This window comes from Rhinopithecus roxellana, chromosome 19, assembly GCF_007565055.1.
Source record: "Rhinopithecus roxellana isolate Shanxi Qingling chromosome 19, ASM756505v1, whole genome shotgun sequence".
In the NCBI taxonomy this organism is placed as follows: domain Eukaryota; kingdom Metazoa; phylum Chordata; class Mammalia; order Primates; family Cercopithecidae; genus Rhinopithecus; species Rhinopithecus roxellana.
In genome coordinates this window covers 36,280,168-36,298,161 of record NC_044567.1, presented here as the reverse complement: position 1 = coordinate 36,298,161, position 17,994 = coordinate 36,280,168, and positions in this window count along the sequence as shown.

Sequence of the window (17,994 nt, the reverse complement as noted above, 5' to 3'; positions counted from 1 at the left end):
GAAATAATGTAGCTGAAAATGGCATATAATAAAATATAGAATACTGTGCTAAAAATGTGGTTGTGTTATCACGAGTAAAAATGAAGACAGAAAAATGTGTTTTAAAGAATGTGAAATATGCTGCAGGGACTTCCCACAGTGAGTTTAGACCAGGGGTTGGCAAACTACAGCCAGTTCAAATCCCGCCTGCTGCTGGCTTTTGTAAATAAAGTTTTATTGGAATACAGCCATGATCATTTGCTTACCTCTTATTTGTGACTGCTTTCATGCTACAGTGGCAGAGTTGAGTAGTTGCAGATATCATATTTTTTGCAAGGTCTGAAAACTTTGCTACTGGTCCTTTGTAGACAAAGCTTGCCAACTCCTGATGTAGACCTATGAGAATGTTAGGTCTGTTTTAGACATAAAGAATAAAGAAGTGTCAAGAGTCAGGAAAGCTTGGACAACATTATAGAATTGAGAAGTGGTAGGATTCAGAGTGTATTTTGAAGATTCATGCTAAAAAACATTACTGGTGGATTGGATGAGGGTTATGAGGGGAAGAGAAGATGAGGTAGGAGACTAGAAGGACTTATTTTTGCTCACAACCCTTCTGACAAAAACGGGATCTGGTCCAGACAAGATAAAGTGGAAAAACCAGCAGGAACCAGCAGATGGCTACAAAAGTAAGCCCTAGCTGCCCTCATTACTCATTGGCATAAGACACTCCCACCAGTGCCATGACAGATTACAAATGCCATGGCAACAACCCAGAAATTACCACCCCATTCCAAGACAATGACCTGGAAGTTACTGCCCCTTTCTTAGAAAGTTCTAAATAATCCTCCCCTCAATTTGCATTGACTCACCTCTTAATTTGCATGTAATTGAAAGTGAGTTTTTCTGAGTATAAATACAGTTGTCAAGAGCCCATAGTTGCCGATTTTGGGTGTAGTACCTATGAGTTAGCCCTGCTCCACAGGGAGCAGTACCATTCAGTAAAACACTGTCTAACACCATTAGCTCACCCTTGAATTATATGCTGTGCAAAGCCAAAACTCATCCCCAGACTAAGCCCTAGATTTGGGGCTTGCCTGTTCTACATCAAAGACATGAGGGGAAAAAAAAGGCAAGAGAAGTTAGGCAAGGGTCACAGTGCAAAGCAGAACACCTCAACTTCTTGGACTCTTGAAAGACCCTTGACATGGCTCATTTTGAACTTCTTCCAAATGGCTACTGAATGGTTTTTAGATCAGAATTATATTTGAGCTGATGTGTCCCTAGTGGTGAGAGAGAATAACATTAGTAGATGGGGATGGTTCTGAGTGAATATGAAGAGCTTATTTTATGAGAGAAAAATACAAGACTTTAGTAGTTTAACAGACATCACCTATTCACAGGAACTTAGTTCAGAATAGAATTTTGAATTGAAGGTAGAAGTTCTAATATGGTCCCACAAGGAGCATTGTTTTTTTTTTTTTTTTCTTGGCAGAAGGAACTGCAGTTTCTGAAGTACACACTGTTCTGATAATATCTAGAAGAACTTTAATAGGATATGTGACAAATATTACAGATTGTACCCAATTCCTTATCTACTTCTTCCTTTATTATTTTACTTGGAGATATGGATATCTGGGTTAAAGATCACATTTCCCAGTCTCCCTTGTAGTTAGAAGTGACCATGTGACTAAATTCTAGCCAATAGGATGGAATGAAAGTGATCTGCAACTTCTGAAGAGAGTCTCTCAAGGTATGATCCCCACCTCTTTTTGTAGCTTTCTCCCTCCTATTGGACAGAATAGATGTTTAATGATTTACTGTGGCAGCCATCTCGAACAAGGAGGTCATCTTGGAACAGAAGCTATGAATGGTGGAGCAACAAAAATTTAGGAGCCAGTGACTCTGATATGCTAGAGCACTATGCCAGCTCTGGGCAGACTACTTCCGTATTTTCATTGTCCTGAAATCAATATTGCTTTGCAACTGAACTAATTTTACTTGATATATTATATACTCTGAAATGGAAAATGTTGATTATTTTGATCTAGTGCTGCAGCTTAAGTGATTTTTCCTGAGTTATCTAATTTGTGGACTCTGTGGTCATGGGAAGATCCTTCTTTCACTTGTAATTTTAGTAATGTGCCTATTTTCTTTTATTTTCCTCTTTGTCAGCCTTCCAGAGGTATCAATCTTTTTAAAGAAACACACTTTGGTTTTACTGATCTTGTCTAATTTTTGAAATTTCAATTTTTAATTCCTTTCTTCAGTGTATGCTGTGCCTGTTTTGTTCTTTTTCCCCCCATGTTTCTTAAGGAAGAACTTTTGGTGATAGATTTGAGAATTTTCTTCTTTTTACACATTCAATTCTATAAATGTTCCTCTAAACACTGCATTAGCTGCTTCCTGTAAATTTTGAATTGTTATCCTGTTCAAAATATTTTCTATTTTTTTTGGACCTTTCTCTACATTGCATTGATTACTTTGAAGTTTGTTGTTTAACTTTCAAGTATTTGAATATTTTCCCTTTACATTTCTGTTATTCATTTCTAGGCTGAATCCATTATAATCAGAGAACACACTTTATATAATTTAGTTCTGTTAAATTTGTCAAGGTTTGTTTTGTAATGAATCCAGATGTTGTTCATATTGGAGAATGTTTCATGTGCACTTGAAAAGAATGTGTATTCAGCTGTTGTTGAGTAGATATTTTTTAACTGTCAATTAGATACAGTTAGTTAATGGTGTTGTTCAGTTCTTCTGTACTCGCAATGATATTTTATCTACCAGTTCTATCAATTATTTAAAAATGGAGTGCTGATATTGAAATGGGAAAAGTTCCCTTATTCCCCTCTCAGAGCATGCGACGGAAGTGTGGCTCACTTCTTTGGTGCCCCAACTACTCAAACCTCTAGGGGGAGCATGCAGACAGGCAGGTTGTGGGGCTCCAACCCCATGGCAGCGACTAGGGGTGAATGTTTACAGCTCCTGAAGTCCCAGTGGATATGTATTACAGTATGCTCTTTTAGTTTTGCCGTCGTCAGGTGGCTTGTGTTAATCAGCTCAGTTAGACCCTCTGCCTTATTGCAAAGATAGAGGGCTTTTTGTATTCTGAGGTTCTTGCCTTGGTGTATCGGAAAAATCAAATCACACTTGGGCTTGGAGAAAGAGTGCAAGGTTTTATTGAATGGTGGAAGTAGCTCTCAGCGGATGGATGGGGAGCCAGAAGGGGGATGGAGTGGGAAGGTGGTTTTCCCCTGGGGGCTGCTGAGCAGCCAGACTCTCCTTCAACCACTGCCAACCAAATTGCACATTGTCCCGCCATAGATGCCCTGCTGGTGTCTGCTGGTGTGTTCTTCTGCCAGTGTGTTTCTCTTGACGTCCAGCTGCTTGTGTGCATGCCTGCTAGGGTCTTGGAGTTTTTATAGACACAGGGTCAGGGCATGGCAGGCCAGGTTGGTCTTGGAAAATGCAACATTTGGGCATGAAAACAGGAGTGCCTGTCCTCACCTAGGTCTATGGGAATAGGCCCAAGGGTGGAGCCCTCTCTAGGGACCCTCTTTCTCTACCCAGCACTTCCCTGTCCCACTCCTGTATCAATATTCTCAGCTATATGGTGGACCTATTTATGTCTTCTTTCAGTTCTGTCAGTTTTTGTTTCATATATTTTGAATGTCTTTTGTTACATGCATGTATATTTAGGATTATGTAATATCATTCCTTTTCCCTGGTAATTTTCATTGCTCTAATGTATGCATAGACTTATGTAACCACTACAGCTTTCTTTTATTTAGCGTTTGCATAATACACCTTTTTATACATGTTCGTTTTTTCTTTTTTGAGATGGAGTCTCGCTCAGTAGCCCAGGCTAGAGTGCAGTGGCACGATCTCTGCTCACTGCAAGCTCTGCCTCCCAGGTTCACACCGTTCTCCTGCCTCAGCCTCCCAAGTAGCTGGGACTACAGGCGCCTGCCACCACACCCGGCTAATTTTTTTTGTATTTTTAGTAGAGACGGGGTTTCACCGTGTTAGGCAGGATGGTCTCGAACTCCTGACCTTGTTATCCGCCCGCCTCAGCCTCCCAAAGTGCTGGAATTACAGGCGTGAGCCACCGCGCCCAGCCTATACATGTTCGTTTTTAACTTGCCTGTATGATTACATTTAGACTGAGTGTCTTTAGACAATATAAAGTTGGTTCATGATAAAGATCGTTTCTGTCTTTTATTTAGTATAGTTAATGCATTTATATTTAAAGAAAGAATATTGGTATATTTGCATTTTAGTCTACCATTTAATTCTGTTTCCTCTTCTTTGTATCCTCATAGCTTTGCTCTATATTCCTGCTTTATTTTGGGTTATTTAAATACTTTTAGTATTCTATTTGAATTTATCTATCTATTTTTGATAATATCTCGGTATAATTTTGTAATGATTGCTACAGTGATTACAATATACATATATATTTTTCTCAGTATTTAAAATACATATTTTACCACTTCAAATTAAATATAGAAACCTTGTCGCCATTAAGTTCCCATCATTTTCTCCTCTTATCTTGTGGTGTCTTATTTATCACATCTGCATATATTGAAAACCCAGCAATGTTAAAATTTCAAATTTCAGTTATCAATTATGTTTTAAAGAATTTAAGGGAACGATAGTCTACTACATTTATGCAGATATTTACTATTTATTTTACTCTTCCTTTATTTCTGATACTCTAAGTGGACTTCTGGTATTATTTTTTTCTTTTGGAAGAATTACTTTTATAAAGAAGCAGATCTGCTGAAAATGGATTCTCTTAGTTTTTCTTCACTGAGGCTATCTTTGTTTTAGCCTCAGTGTTGAAGAATATTTTTACTGGGTATAGACCTCTGGGAGCTCTGTAACTCTGAGGGTCAAGAAAATTCTTTCAATATGTTTTGTTGAGGAAATTATCTCTGTATTTTTACCTTTACATAATGCCCTTCATATGCTTGAAGATTCTTGTTTTTAGTTATCTTTTTCTCATATTGCATGATTGCCAAAATTTTTAGTATCTGCTGCCACTCCTTTCCAGGTAATATGATAAAATCGTTAAACAGAACCTGGCTTTGTGGATAAGTTTCTGTGAGAACTCAGTAAATATTTGGCTTTAATTTTCCTGTCTATAAAATAAAAAAGATAACATTATATATATATGACTGGGTTGACAGCAATATCTTTCAGGACTTTGAAAATATTAACTTTATTGTCTCCTTTTTTTTCTCTTTCTTTCCTTCTTTTGTTTTTGTTTTGTTTTGTTTTGTTTTGTTTTGTTTTGTTTTGAGATGGGTTCTTACTCTGTTGCCCAGGCTGGAGTGTGGTGGCACAATCACAGATGACCGCAGCCTTGAATTCCCAGGCTCAAGAGATGCTCCTGCCTCAGTCTCCTGAGTAGCTGGGACCGTAGGGACACACCACCCTGCCTGGCTAATTTTTAAAATTTTTCGTAGAGACAGAGTCTCACTGTCTTGGACTTCTGGACTTAAGCAGTCTTCCCACCTTGGCCTCTGAAGATGCTGGGATTACAGGCATGAGCCAATCTAGCCATTTGAATCATTGTATTATGTTAATACATATGTTTCACTTTGTTTTCATTTTTATTTGGCTGCTTTCAAAAATTTTTTTTCGTATTTACTTTTCTATCATTTTTAAAGGACTTGTTTGGGCATGGACTTTTTGGATTTATTCTTTTTTTTTTTTTTTTAGAGGGAGTCTCACTCTGTCACCCAGACTGGAGTGCAATGGCACCATCTCAGCTCACTGTAATCGCCGCCTCCTGGGTTCAAGCGATTCACGATTCTCCCACCTCAGCCTCCTGAGTAGCTGGGATTACAGGTACCTGTCATCATGCATGGCTAATTTTTGTATTTTTGTAGAGACAAGGTTTCACCATGTTGGCCAGGCTTGTCTTGAACTCCTGATCTCAGGTGATCCACTCGCCTTGGCCTCCCAAAGTGCTGGGATTACAGGTGTGAGCCACCATGCCTAGCCTTTGGATTTATTCTTTCTGGGACTTGTTGAGCTTCTTAAATCTACAAGATTATATCTTTTGCCAAATTAGAGAAGTTTTCACTATTATTTATTTAAGGTTTTTTTTTTTTTTTTTTTCCCCTGCAATGTATTATTTCCCCTGTCTCTGGGATGCTTATGACACAAATGCTAAACCTTTTCCTACTATCTTATAGTTCTCTCAGTCTCTGTTCATTTTTGAACTTTTTTTGCCTTCCCGTTGAGGACTGGTTAATTTCTATTTATCTATTTTCAAGTTGACTGGCTCTTTCCAATGTCATTTTATTCTACTATGCATCCTTTTCAGTAAGTTTAAAATTTTTATTAGTTGTATTTTTTGGTTTAAAACTTCCATTTGATTATTCTGTGTGTTTTCTATGGTTTTACTGATACCTTCTATCTTTTCATTTATTTCAGGAGTATTACTCTTACTTCTTAGAGCATTTTTATGATGGCTGCTTTACAGTCTTCATAAGATAACTCCAATATCTGTGTTATCTCCTCATTCACTTCTGTTGACTCTCATTTTCCATCTGAACTGAGAATTTCTTAAATTTTTATATGCATTTCTGTTGTATTTTAATTATATTGAATATTATCATAGGAGACTTTGGGACTTAAGTAAATCTTATGACAAATATCAATATATTTACTTTAAAAGGCAATCAACCACATGAGTTCAGGCTGACAGTCTCATCAGCCTTCAATGGATGGAGTTTTAGTGCTGGCTACATTTTCAGTGCCTTCACAGTGCTATTTGGATCTGTCACACGTGGGATCTACCCTATGGCCAGTTTGGTACTTGGATGGGAGTATATCCCTAATTATAGTTCCCGAAGCCTTTGGTTTGCTGTTTAGTGTCAGATTCACACATACACAACTTGTGGGTGAGCTTGGGAATTCCTAAACACCTGTATGAAGTCCAGTTCTCTTTCCTGAGTTCCTTCCTCTTTGTGATTACCCTTGCGCTTTCAGGCTTCCTGAGGCTCTCTTTTTGGTTCTATGATCAGCAAGATGGGGTTTCATGTGCGTTGCTCTGCTATATACTTTCTGTAACGTGCCTGACAAACTGCAGAAGAGCAGAAAGAGGAAGAAAGTGATAGGGAAAGATCTCCACACCATTGGAACCACAACTCCTCTGATAAGAAAGGATGGTTCAGAATTTTAGACTTCCATGGGTCCCCTCTTCCACTACTGTTGCTGCCACTACAGGCACTGGGGCCTGGGATGAGGGGAATAAAAAAAATAAGAAATTAATGAACAAAAATTTTAAAATGGGAGATTTTCCCCCACTCTCCCAGAATATTAGGATACTTCATTCCTGCTTCTCAATACAGAACTAGAGGGATTCTCCTAGAGCTCTGTCTGTCTGCATGGATCCCTGTTGGTTTCAAGCTTCCTTGATTTCATATTGGAGACACTGTAAGAGAAAAGATGGTAAATCCATTCACATTCCCAGTCCGATGGCTGTTCACATTGTAATCCTTTTTCCTAGTTTACCTGCTACCAGTTATTTTTCGTAGGCCCTGAATAACTACTTCATGCATTCTGTTCAGGACTTACAGCTGCACATAGTGAGAAAGTCAGTGTGAATGTGCTTGGTCAATATTTCCTGAAACTGGAGCCATCTCTAGATTTTAATCACTAGCAAGCCCCTTTCCTCCACCAGTTACAACTCTAAGTTCAGCATAATTTGCAGTTCGTTCCACCTGTAATATATTATCACTTACAAAAATGCAATAGGGGGGCCAAAGGCTGCATTGAAGAGTAAGATAAATTTCAGAAGCAAAGCAGACAATTGTCATAAACTTCTCGTAACTGAGGGGTTCTATATAGGGTATAGGAAGGTAGAAATTATTCACTACATATAAAATAGCTTTGTTAGGAATTAACTCATCCTCCCCTGTTGTTTTTTCTCAGGATGATTGATTTAGAACAGTCTTAGTGTTCACTTTGACCATTATTTATGTACATAAAGTTGTCATGTATTTGAGATACTTGTTGGGAGAAATTTGGGGAGTATTGCATCCTGATTCCATTCAGGATTCAGTTCTTCTAGGAATAACTCTGATTTTTATTTTACTTTTTGTTTTCTTTTCTGTTTTTCACTATCACTTTTTCAGATACCCAGCACATTTATTCTCTTCCTTATTTTATGGACAGAAAAATAAAGGCCAAAGAGTGACTGAGTTCTCTCAGAAAATTATTCACAAGCCAGGTTCTGTCTAGTGATTTTATCATATTACCTGGAGAGAAGTGGTGGCACATGCTGAAAATTTTGGCTTCTTATTTCCATTGAGATAACATCCCAAATTTATCCTAGCCATCCATTCATCCGAAGTAGGGATAGGTGGGATAGGAGTTGGTACGGTATTGAAACCGGCAGACTGGTGCAGAACAGAATCAATGAAACTGGCAGAGATTGGTGCAGAAGGGATCCAATGAACCTAAGAGTCAAGGATTTCCATCCTGGAGAGATTCTATTTAATTTAATGAAAAGCCAAGTCAAAATAGATAATCGAGCAAACATTTGATCTGGTTATTTCTGGCCCTGCCTCTGGTTTATCCAGTCTCTATGGTTTAGTGTGTGCACGTGTATCTGAGTGTGTCATAAACCCTTGAAATAGGTTGCAAACAAGCTTATTACAAAGCAGGCTCCTATCTCCACTTCTAAGTTTACCTTTTGCTACTCCCCACCCAACTCCCCTTCCAATACATTCTACACTCTAACCTTTCTGAGCTACTTGCATTTTCCCAGATGGGCTGTGTGTTCCAGTTTTTTTTTCCACAATCTTTTGCACCTGCTGTTCATGCTGTTTACTCTCCTGCCCCTCCTCCACCTGGCTAACGCTAAACATTGCTCAATTCCTCACATATTTTCATACCCTCTGGAAATCATTCCCTGGCACCTCACACCTATCTCAGCAAGAGTTACATTTCATAAACAGAACTGGCTAGCTCATAAAGAGAAAGTCCAGCATAGGACAGCCGTCAGTGTTGTTTGAAGCATTCTGAACATTCTTCTCTCATCACATGGAATGGCAGTTTTTAGTTACTTAACATGACTCTGTTTTAACTTGAAATTATATCACACTCTTCCAGTCCCTTATATTAAGAAGCAGATAGGGCCGGGTGCAGTGGCTCACACCTGTAATCCCAGCACTTTGGGAGGCCAATGTGGGTGGATCACCAGTGGTCAGGAGTTCGAGACCAGCCTGGCTAACCTGGTAAAATCCCGTTTCTACTAAAAATACAAAAAATTAGCTGGGTGTGATGGCACATGGCTATAATCACAGCTACTCAGGAGGCTGAGGCAGGAGAATCGCTTGAACCTGTGAGACAGAGGTTGTGGTGAGCAGAGATTGTGCCGTTGCACTCCACCTTGGACAACAAGATCGAAACTCTATCTCCAAAACAAAACAAAACAAAAGCAGATATTATCTTTATCTTTTCTGTGCAGAGTGACTTACTATACACCTTAAAGTGCTCTGATGGAAGGTACGGAAACCTCTGAAAGGAAGCCGTCCAAGTAGGAACTGTCAACAAAAATGTCTTATATGAGTCGACACTGTAAGTTTATAAATCTTTTCTGCGTATAGTTATTGCATTGAATCCTGATAACAGCCTCCGAAAGAGGCAGATCATCATTTCACAGGTGATGAAATGGGAAGTGATTGAGGATTGGTGCCTAATAAAAAGCACCTGTCTGGAAGCCATGACACCTGATGTTTCTGAGGTGTCACAGGAATAGAGTAGAATCACGAAAAGAGAGAGAACCTCCTCACATCCGGCAGCACCACCTAACATTCATTGGCACAGTGGCCTCATCAGCACCTCTGATAGGATCTCACTGTCCCTGTCTTCTTGTTTCCTTCAAGTCCTTCTGGAATCTCATTTCTAAGATGGGAGTGAAGATACAAAGGAAATCGCCTGAAAGGAGTTAATTGTCTTTGCTTCTGATTACCTTCTTTTTTAAGGGCAGTGGTTTAATTATCGAGACACTAACCACATGCTAGATTTCCTGGGTGAAAGACTTTCCTTTTAACATGATCACACTGCGTTAATGATACTGATCAGTCCCAGAATACTGCTAAAATAATTGTCTATGAGCAGGTTGCTCTACAGAAATATTCATGGAGCTTAGAGCATTAAACCTCCCAATTGCATACTAAAGAAAATTTTTCAAACCGTAAAATTACTTAGCAAGAAAAAAAAATACGTTAATTTAAAAATCTATACTTAGCCAGCCCAAAACTACACTAGAAACGTTCCAGAAGTGGCAATTTAAAGAGGTAGAAAATACCACACTTCTCTATGTGCCTCCAGTACCAAATAAAACTGTTCCTATTTACTCTGCAGGGTGGACTGGTGCTTTGTAAAGTTTGGTTTCTTAACAGCAGTAAAGGGAGTTCTAATTTGGCTTTAGGTCAACATGCACAAGATTCAGTTTGCCAGAAGCGGCTACTCAGTGACTTAAGACTCTAAACACATGAGGATCTGAGACCTCCACACTAAAAGTTTGGAATAAAGACAGCAGGTTCTAAACTCTGACTTCAAGTCAAGTGCTAATAGTTAATAATGAGAACCACTCAGGCAAATTCACTTTTCCCAGTACATTTAAGGAAGTGGTTCTCACACTTGAGCTTGTGTAAGAATCCCCTGGAGAGCTTGTTAAAACACAGATGTCTGGGCCCCACCCCAGGTTGTCTGATTCACTAGAGCTGGGGCGTAGCTCAGGCATTTGCATTTCTAACAAGTTCCAAGGTGTTGCTGATGCGGCTGGTGTCAGAGCAACACGATGAAAACTACTGATTTGTTTAATGAAGACAGTTGATGCCAAGGTCATAGTCATGATTATTTACCCCAAGGAGTTTACTCCTTCATCTGGTGGTCTCCTTATCCCCCAGTGGGCAGATTTCCCACTTCATTTACTTCATTTTGTGCTCCATTTTAGCCTTTTTTTTTTTTAAACCATTGTCTACCATATTGGCTATATTATTGTCAGTATCCAATTAGGGTATTTTGGACTGTAACAACGGAAAAGAGAACTCAAACTGGTTTAGAAAGTTATTAAATGGATTTATGTCTAATAAACATAATTTACTAGCTCATAAAGAGAAAGTCCAGGGTAGGGGAGCCTTCAGTGTTGTCTGATGATGTCATCAAGGACCCATGTGATTCACTTCTGTTTTTCTGCTCTGCAAGCCACAGTTTTGGCTTCACGATAAGACTGGTTCCCCTTGTGGTTTTAGGACAGTTGTTGGTAGCAATCAAGTTTTCAAGTTGCTTGTTCACATCCCTTGGAAAAGTGACTTCCTGAGGTTTTCTTCAGAATAAAGAGAAGTTTTCCAAAGCCTCTGGCAGGCCTCTTGTTATGTCTCATTGTCCAGAAGTAGGTCACATGCTCAAGGCCAAACCAACCACTGACCAGGAGTGGTTTACCTTTAGCCCAGTCAGGCCTACCCCTGGATTTCAGAGTGGCGCCAAATTCTCCTGTGTCCTGTGATATGCATGATACAAACCTAAATGAAACTGGCATTCTCTTGGGAAGGAAGAGCAGAGAATGGGTGCTGGATTGCAACTAACAGTATCTACTACACTTTCCAGGTAGTTATAAAAGTAGATAGTTTTAGAAAGTTAGAAAGCCATGGGAAAGAAAATATTTTGTATATTTACAAGGTATGAGGTTTTCCAGGGTGACATTTAGCAAATTTCAGAGAACAATGGAACTCAATTCTGCCACTAGTAAGTGAGTGGCAGAGTTGAGTTTCAAATACAGGTATATTTGAGTAAAGGCTTAAGCCACCTCTTTGAACTTCCATTGCCTCATCTTTAAAATGGGGATGATACATAGCTTTCAGGGTTGTCAGGACTATAAAGAATGAGTGCAGGGGAACTGGTATGTAACAGGGGCTCAGTTGATTATAACTGTCACTGTTTGTAATAACGATGTGTGTGTGTGTGCACGCACATGTGTGTGTGTGTGTGTTGAGAACTAGTATAGCAATTGACAATGTTTGTATGATCTCCATTTAGAGGAACAGCAAAGATCTGGTTAATTTAAACTTAAACTTGATATTGATCCTTGGCAAAATTCTGTATCTGGCTATATAACAAATGGAAAATTAAAGAATTCAGCAATGGACAGACAATGACAAGCATCCCCTAAGAAAGGATCATACAAACAGACTTCATTTCCTTTTTGGATACCAAGTTGGTCCCTAAGGAGGCCATGTTCCCCAGAGTATGGTGTGTACACTATTAAAGGCATGTGGCTATTCATTGATGTCACTCACTGAAATTGAGTGAGCTACTGAATTGAGCTGCTATTGGGATTAAATATACCACTGAAAATTCTAATTGTCATTGGCCAAAAGATTGATCCTTTGGACACCTGAATTTTTTTTTTTAAAGAAAGGGATTTTAGAGAGCTCTTATTCTTAACAATTGGTGGGAAGATCAAATGAAAAGAAGGAGATATAATAGTTTCATGGCTAGCCTTAAAAATTATCTTGACTAAGTCAAAGAGCAAAAATCTGACCTAAAACAGTTACACTGAAACTGCCCACTTTGAACTCCATGCAGGATTAACATGGAGGCTAGTCCATTTTGTAGTTTGGTGGTTAAAATTCCCGTCATGGCTTGGGTTGTCTTCCTAATGAGGAATCGGTCCCTTTTGGTTTGATATTTCTGTTGACTTGAAATATCGGCTGTTTGTCCCAGCTAAAATCTGGTAATAAAAGATTTGAAAAAATTTTTAAGAAGAGTCCTACTGTTAGAAGTCAGCTTAATTAAAAGCTGATATATTTATATAAAATATAAATACATACATATTTACATATAAACACATACCTATACATATGCACATATACATATAAAATATATATACAGACACATATATAGATATATATACTATATATAAATATAAATATATATATACATATACTTATATACATTTAAGTCCTTTCTGCTTTTTCTTTTTAGATCCTGTTTTTGGAAATATTTTAGTGGACTAAAACATCTTTTTCAAAAAATGAACACATATGCTTAATGCCCCTGTTCATTTCCTTTCTTAAAAATTGTTCTCCCATTTTACTTTCACTCTTCCTACTTCTCCTTCCTCTTTGCCATATTCAGTATTGTTTGAAAAGATCTAGAAAAGACTCAGACGCCTTAAGGAACCCAGAAAAATGTATACTCATCCCTTTTGTGGAGGTCTTCCATTTTCCTTGTGAAGATTCAAGAGTGATGGTCTTCTTGGGTCTAACGCTCTGCTGTCTTTTGAATTGTTACCTAATCTCTTTGCTTTTGGGGGGTACCAGAAATTACATTATGTTGTGAGAAAACTAAACCTTGGTGTGTGTAATGGTTGGGTAAGGGATACAGTTTTAAAGGTGGCTGATGGAAATTGTTTATGGTAAACGGCCATTACTACAGTGGGCTACTTGTTTCTTGCACATTTGGGTAAGAAAAACATGGTTTAGGGCCTGGTGCAGCGGCTCACGCCTGTAATCCCAGCACTTTGGGAGGCCAAAGTGGGCAGATCACCTGAGGTCAGGAATTCGAGACCAGCCTGGCCAGCATGGTGAATGTCAGGCCTCTGAGCCCAAGCTAAGCCATCATAACCCCTGTGACCTGCACGTATACATCCAGATGGCCTGAAGCAACTGAAGAACCACCAAAGAAGTGAAACAGCCAGTTTCTGCCTTAACTAATGACATTCCACCATTGTGATTTGTTCCTGCCCCACCCTAACTAATCAATCGACCTTGTGACATCTCTCCCCTGGACAATGAGTCTCGTGATCTCCCCACCATGCACCTTGTGACCCCCGCCCCTGCCCACAGGAGATAACCACCTTTAACTGTAATTTTCCACTACCTACCCACATCCTATAAAATTGCCCTACCCCATCTCCCTTTGCTGGCTCCTTTTTCGGATTCAGCCCACTTGCACCCAAGTGAATAAACAGCCTCATTGCTCACACAAAGGCTGTTTGGTGGTCTCTTCACACAGATGCACGTAACAGTGAAACCTCATCTCTACTAAAAATACAAAAATTAGCTGGGTGTGGTGGCACGTGCCTGTAATCCCAGCTACTTGGGAGGCTGAGGCAGGAGAATCACTTGAACCCGGGAGGTGGAGGTTACAGTGAGCCGAGATCACACCACTGCACTCCAGCCGAGATCACACCACTGGGCGACAGAGTGAGACTTCGTCTCCATCTCAAACAAACAGACAAAAACAAACAAGCAAACAAATTAAAAAGTGCAGTTTAGGCCCTAAAAACTGCGTGCTTACTTTTCCCTACTCACTAAAGGGCTCCATCCAAAAGCCAGTAATCTAATGGAGAAGGAAGCCAAATAAAAAAGCCAAAATACTGCTTTCTGATATTTAGCAGAATCTTTTGATACTCATTGTAAAAGAAATTTGCATCTCTAAAGAAAATCTCCATTTGTAAGAGCATATCCCTATCTGTAACTAAACCACTGGGAACTTTAATTATGGGAACTGTAATGGTTTAGAGTTTACACAACAAACCTTACTTCTCTTCAGATCTAAGTTTTGTGCCTTTGAGATGTACATTTTCTAACTTGTTTCACCAGAGTCATGCCATAGGAGATGCAAATTAAGAGTTGTCTAGTTAGCAATCATTTAAGGCAATGGAACCAGTAATCAAGAGATTCATAGTCTAAAGTGGGGGATAGAAACTTTTTGAAAGCTGACAAAGGAAGAATCTTATAATTCTGTAAAATCTGCTTCTGTCTACATGTCTATATGTCTGTGTCATGTGTATGGTATATCACTACCAAATTATATTAAAGGGGTCTAACCAATTGGCTTAAAGAAAAGTAAGCACTTAAATCAAGTATTTTATCAGAAAAATAAAAGCTAGGTCAAATGCCTTTTGGTCTGCATGACTTTAGTAATCTTTGGTAAATAAAACTAGTTTCAAAATTCTGTAATTTAAAATCTTAACATCATGTTATATTAAATTAAATAATCCTAGAAATTTCACAGGAAATTAGATTTACTAAGATTTAGAATAGTAGTTAATATAGGTAATTAAAACTACTAGATGTAAGAGTACCAATTCCATATACGGAATATAGAAAGAAAGATGTTTTTTGGTAAAGAAGTTCATAAAAAATGAAGATGTAGTTTTGCTGGAAAGAAAAGCAATTTTGTCTAGTTTAGAGGCAATGTATAGGTTGTTTGAAAATGAAGGAAATAATGATATAGATAAAACTAAATGGATAGAAGAGAAGGGATAATAGTGTAGGGAATGAGGAACCTTCGATTTCTGGGTGGCCATGTGACATGGAGCTGCAGCTGTGCTGTTAAAGGTAAAAGCTCAGCTCAGCTATTGAAGGTAATATTTACCAGTGGCATTGAGAGATGGATTCAACTTCTGGGAGTTGATTTACTGGATGCATAAGGAAACAAAAACTAATAAGGAAAAAGTGAAATATTCAATTGGTAAACCAAAACTAAAATTCCAAGCTCCCCAGCTGACCAAATGGACTCCCTTCTCAGCCAAGGGGATTCCAAAGAAATCTGAAAAATGAGTTCAGGCAATAACAGGAAGTGGGGGTTTGGATATGCCTCATTATACCCTCTCCATTTTGTCGTTTAGACCCAACTGATGAGCATTCATATTAGAGATTCTAACACTGACATAACAGAGACTTTGTAGCAGTAAGCTACCCACCACAACCTGCCTCTGGTATATAACATCACAAGACAGGTAACAGGTTCTAAAAGAAATCAAAGTATTTTACCCCCAAATTTTTTTTGACATGTTTTGGAATGGCCCTGCAAAGCCATCTCTTGTGGGAAAAAGTTACGTTCTGTGGAGAATCCTTTTCCTTTTCCAGGTCTTTTCCTGACCAGAGAGATTTAACTGAGAGTTGGACACTTTTTAAGGTCTGATGAGAAGTATTTCCCATCAGTTCTCTCTGAAGACTGATACCTGGGGGCTTCATCTACATAGCAAGAACCATGGCATGCAATGGGGAAGTGGCTTGCTTCTTTGGTGACCCACAGCTCAGGCCCCTAAGGGGAGCATGCAAATGGGCAGGTCGTGGGGAGTGTGGGCTCCAACCCTATGGCAGCATCTAGGGTTGAGTGTTGACAGCTCCGAAAGCCCCAGTGGGCACGTGTTGCATTGTGTTCTTTCAGCTTAGCTGTGGCTTGTGTTAATCAGATCAATTGGACCCTCTGCCTTATCACAAAGATAGAGGGCTCTCTGTGTCCTGGGGTTCTTGCTTTAGGGTACTAGAAAAATTGGATCACGGCTGGGCACGGTGGCTCAAGCCTGTAATCCCAGTACTTTGGGAGGCCGAGATGGGCGGATCACGAGGTCAGGAGATCGAGACCATCCTGGCTAACATAGTGAAACCCCGTCTCTACTAAAAAAAATACAAAAAACTAGCCAGGCGAGGTGGCGGGCACCTGTAGTCCCAGCTACTCGGGAGGCTGAGGCAGGAGAATGGCGTAAACCTGGGAGGCGGAGCTTGCAGTGAGCTGAGATCCAGTCACTGCGCTCCAGCCTAGGTGACAGAGCGAGACTCCGTCTCGAAAAAAAAAAAAAAAAGAAAAATTGGATCACATGTGGGCTTGGAGAATGAGTGCAAGGTTTTATTAAATGGTGGAAGTAGCTCTCAGCAAATGGGTGGGAAGCCAGAAGGGGGATGGAGGGGAAAGGTGGTCCTCCCCTGGAGTCAGGCCACTCAGCAGCCGGGCTCGCCTCCAACCACCCTCAGCCAAATTTCCCTCAGCGTCCACATCATCTCACATCAGTGTTCTTCTGCCAGTGTGCTCCTCTTGATGTCCAGCTACTTGTGTGTGTGCCCACTAAGGTCTCGGGGTTTTTACAGGCACAGGATTCGGGGGACATGGCAGTCCAGAGTGGTCTTGGAAAATGCAACATTTGGGCGCAAAAATAAAAATGCCTATCCTCACCTATGTCCATGGGCACAGGCCTGAGGGTGGAGCCCTAGCCAGGGACCCCACCCTTCTCTACTCAGCACTTCCCTGCCTCCCGCCCATATCATTTTCCCCCTCTGAAGAGGTACATCTAACTGCCATTAGAATACAGGTGATGACAGTAGCAAAGATTTGGAACCAACCCAAATGCCCATCAATGATAGACTGGATAAAGAAAATGTGGCACATATACACCATGGTACATATACAGCCATAAAAAAGGATGAGTGTATGTCCCTTGCAGGGACGTGGATGAAGCTGGAAACCATCATTCTCAGCAAACTAACACAGGAACAGAAAACCAAACACTGCATGTTCTCACTCATAATTGGGAGTTGAACAATGAGAACACATGGACACGGGGAGGGGAACATCACACACCAGGGCCTGTTGGGGGGTGGGGGGCTAGGGGAGGGATAGCATTAGGAGAAATACCTAATGTAGATGATGGGTTGATGGGTGCAGCAAACCACCATGGCACATGTATACCTATGTAACAAACCTGCACGATCTGCACATGTATTCCAGAACTTACAGTATAATTAAAAAGAAAAAAGAAGAATGCAGGTGGTGACTGGTATTAGCTACTTCCTGATGACAGGGGGTGTTGTTTTGGGGAAAAAGCAGCAGTCAGATTCATCCCAGAGGTCTACCTAAGGGTTCCTGGCAAAGGGGAACATCGTCTGGAATTTGATGGCTTCTAGGCTTGAGAGGAAAAAACAAGTTTTATAAGGTTTAGTATGCATGGGTTAAACATGTGTATTACACAGGAAAGAACCTAGTGCCAAGGATTATAGAAATAAGAAATGAAATGTACTAATTATTTTGAAAACATTATTGTGCTCCAAGGTATAGAACAGAACAAAGGTAAGAACAGCAAGCATAGGCAAGGCTATGAAGAAGATATCCTTGGAAGGTTAATTATTAACACTTATGTGATTTTTTAGCTTGAGGTCCCTGATCTCTTCACATTGGTACTTCGAGCGTTCTTCTGGG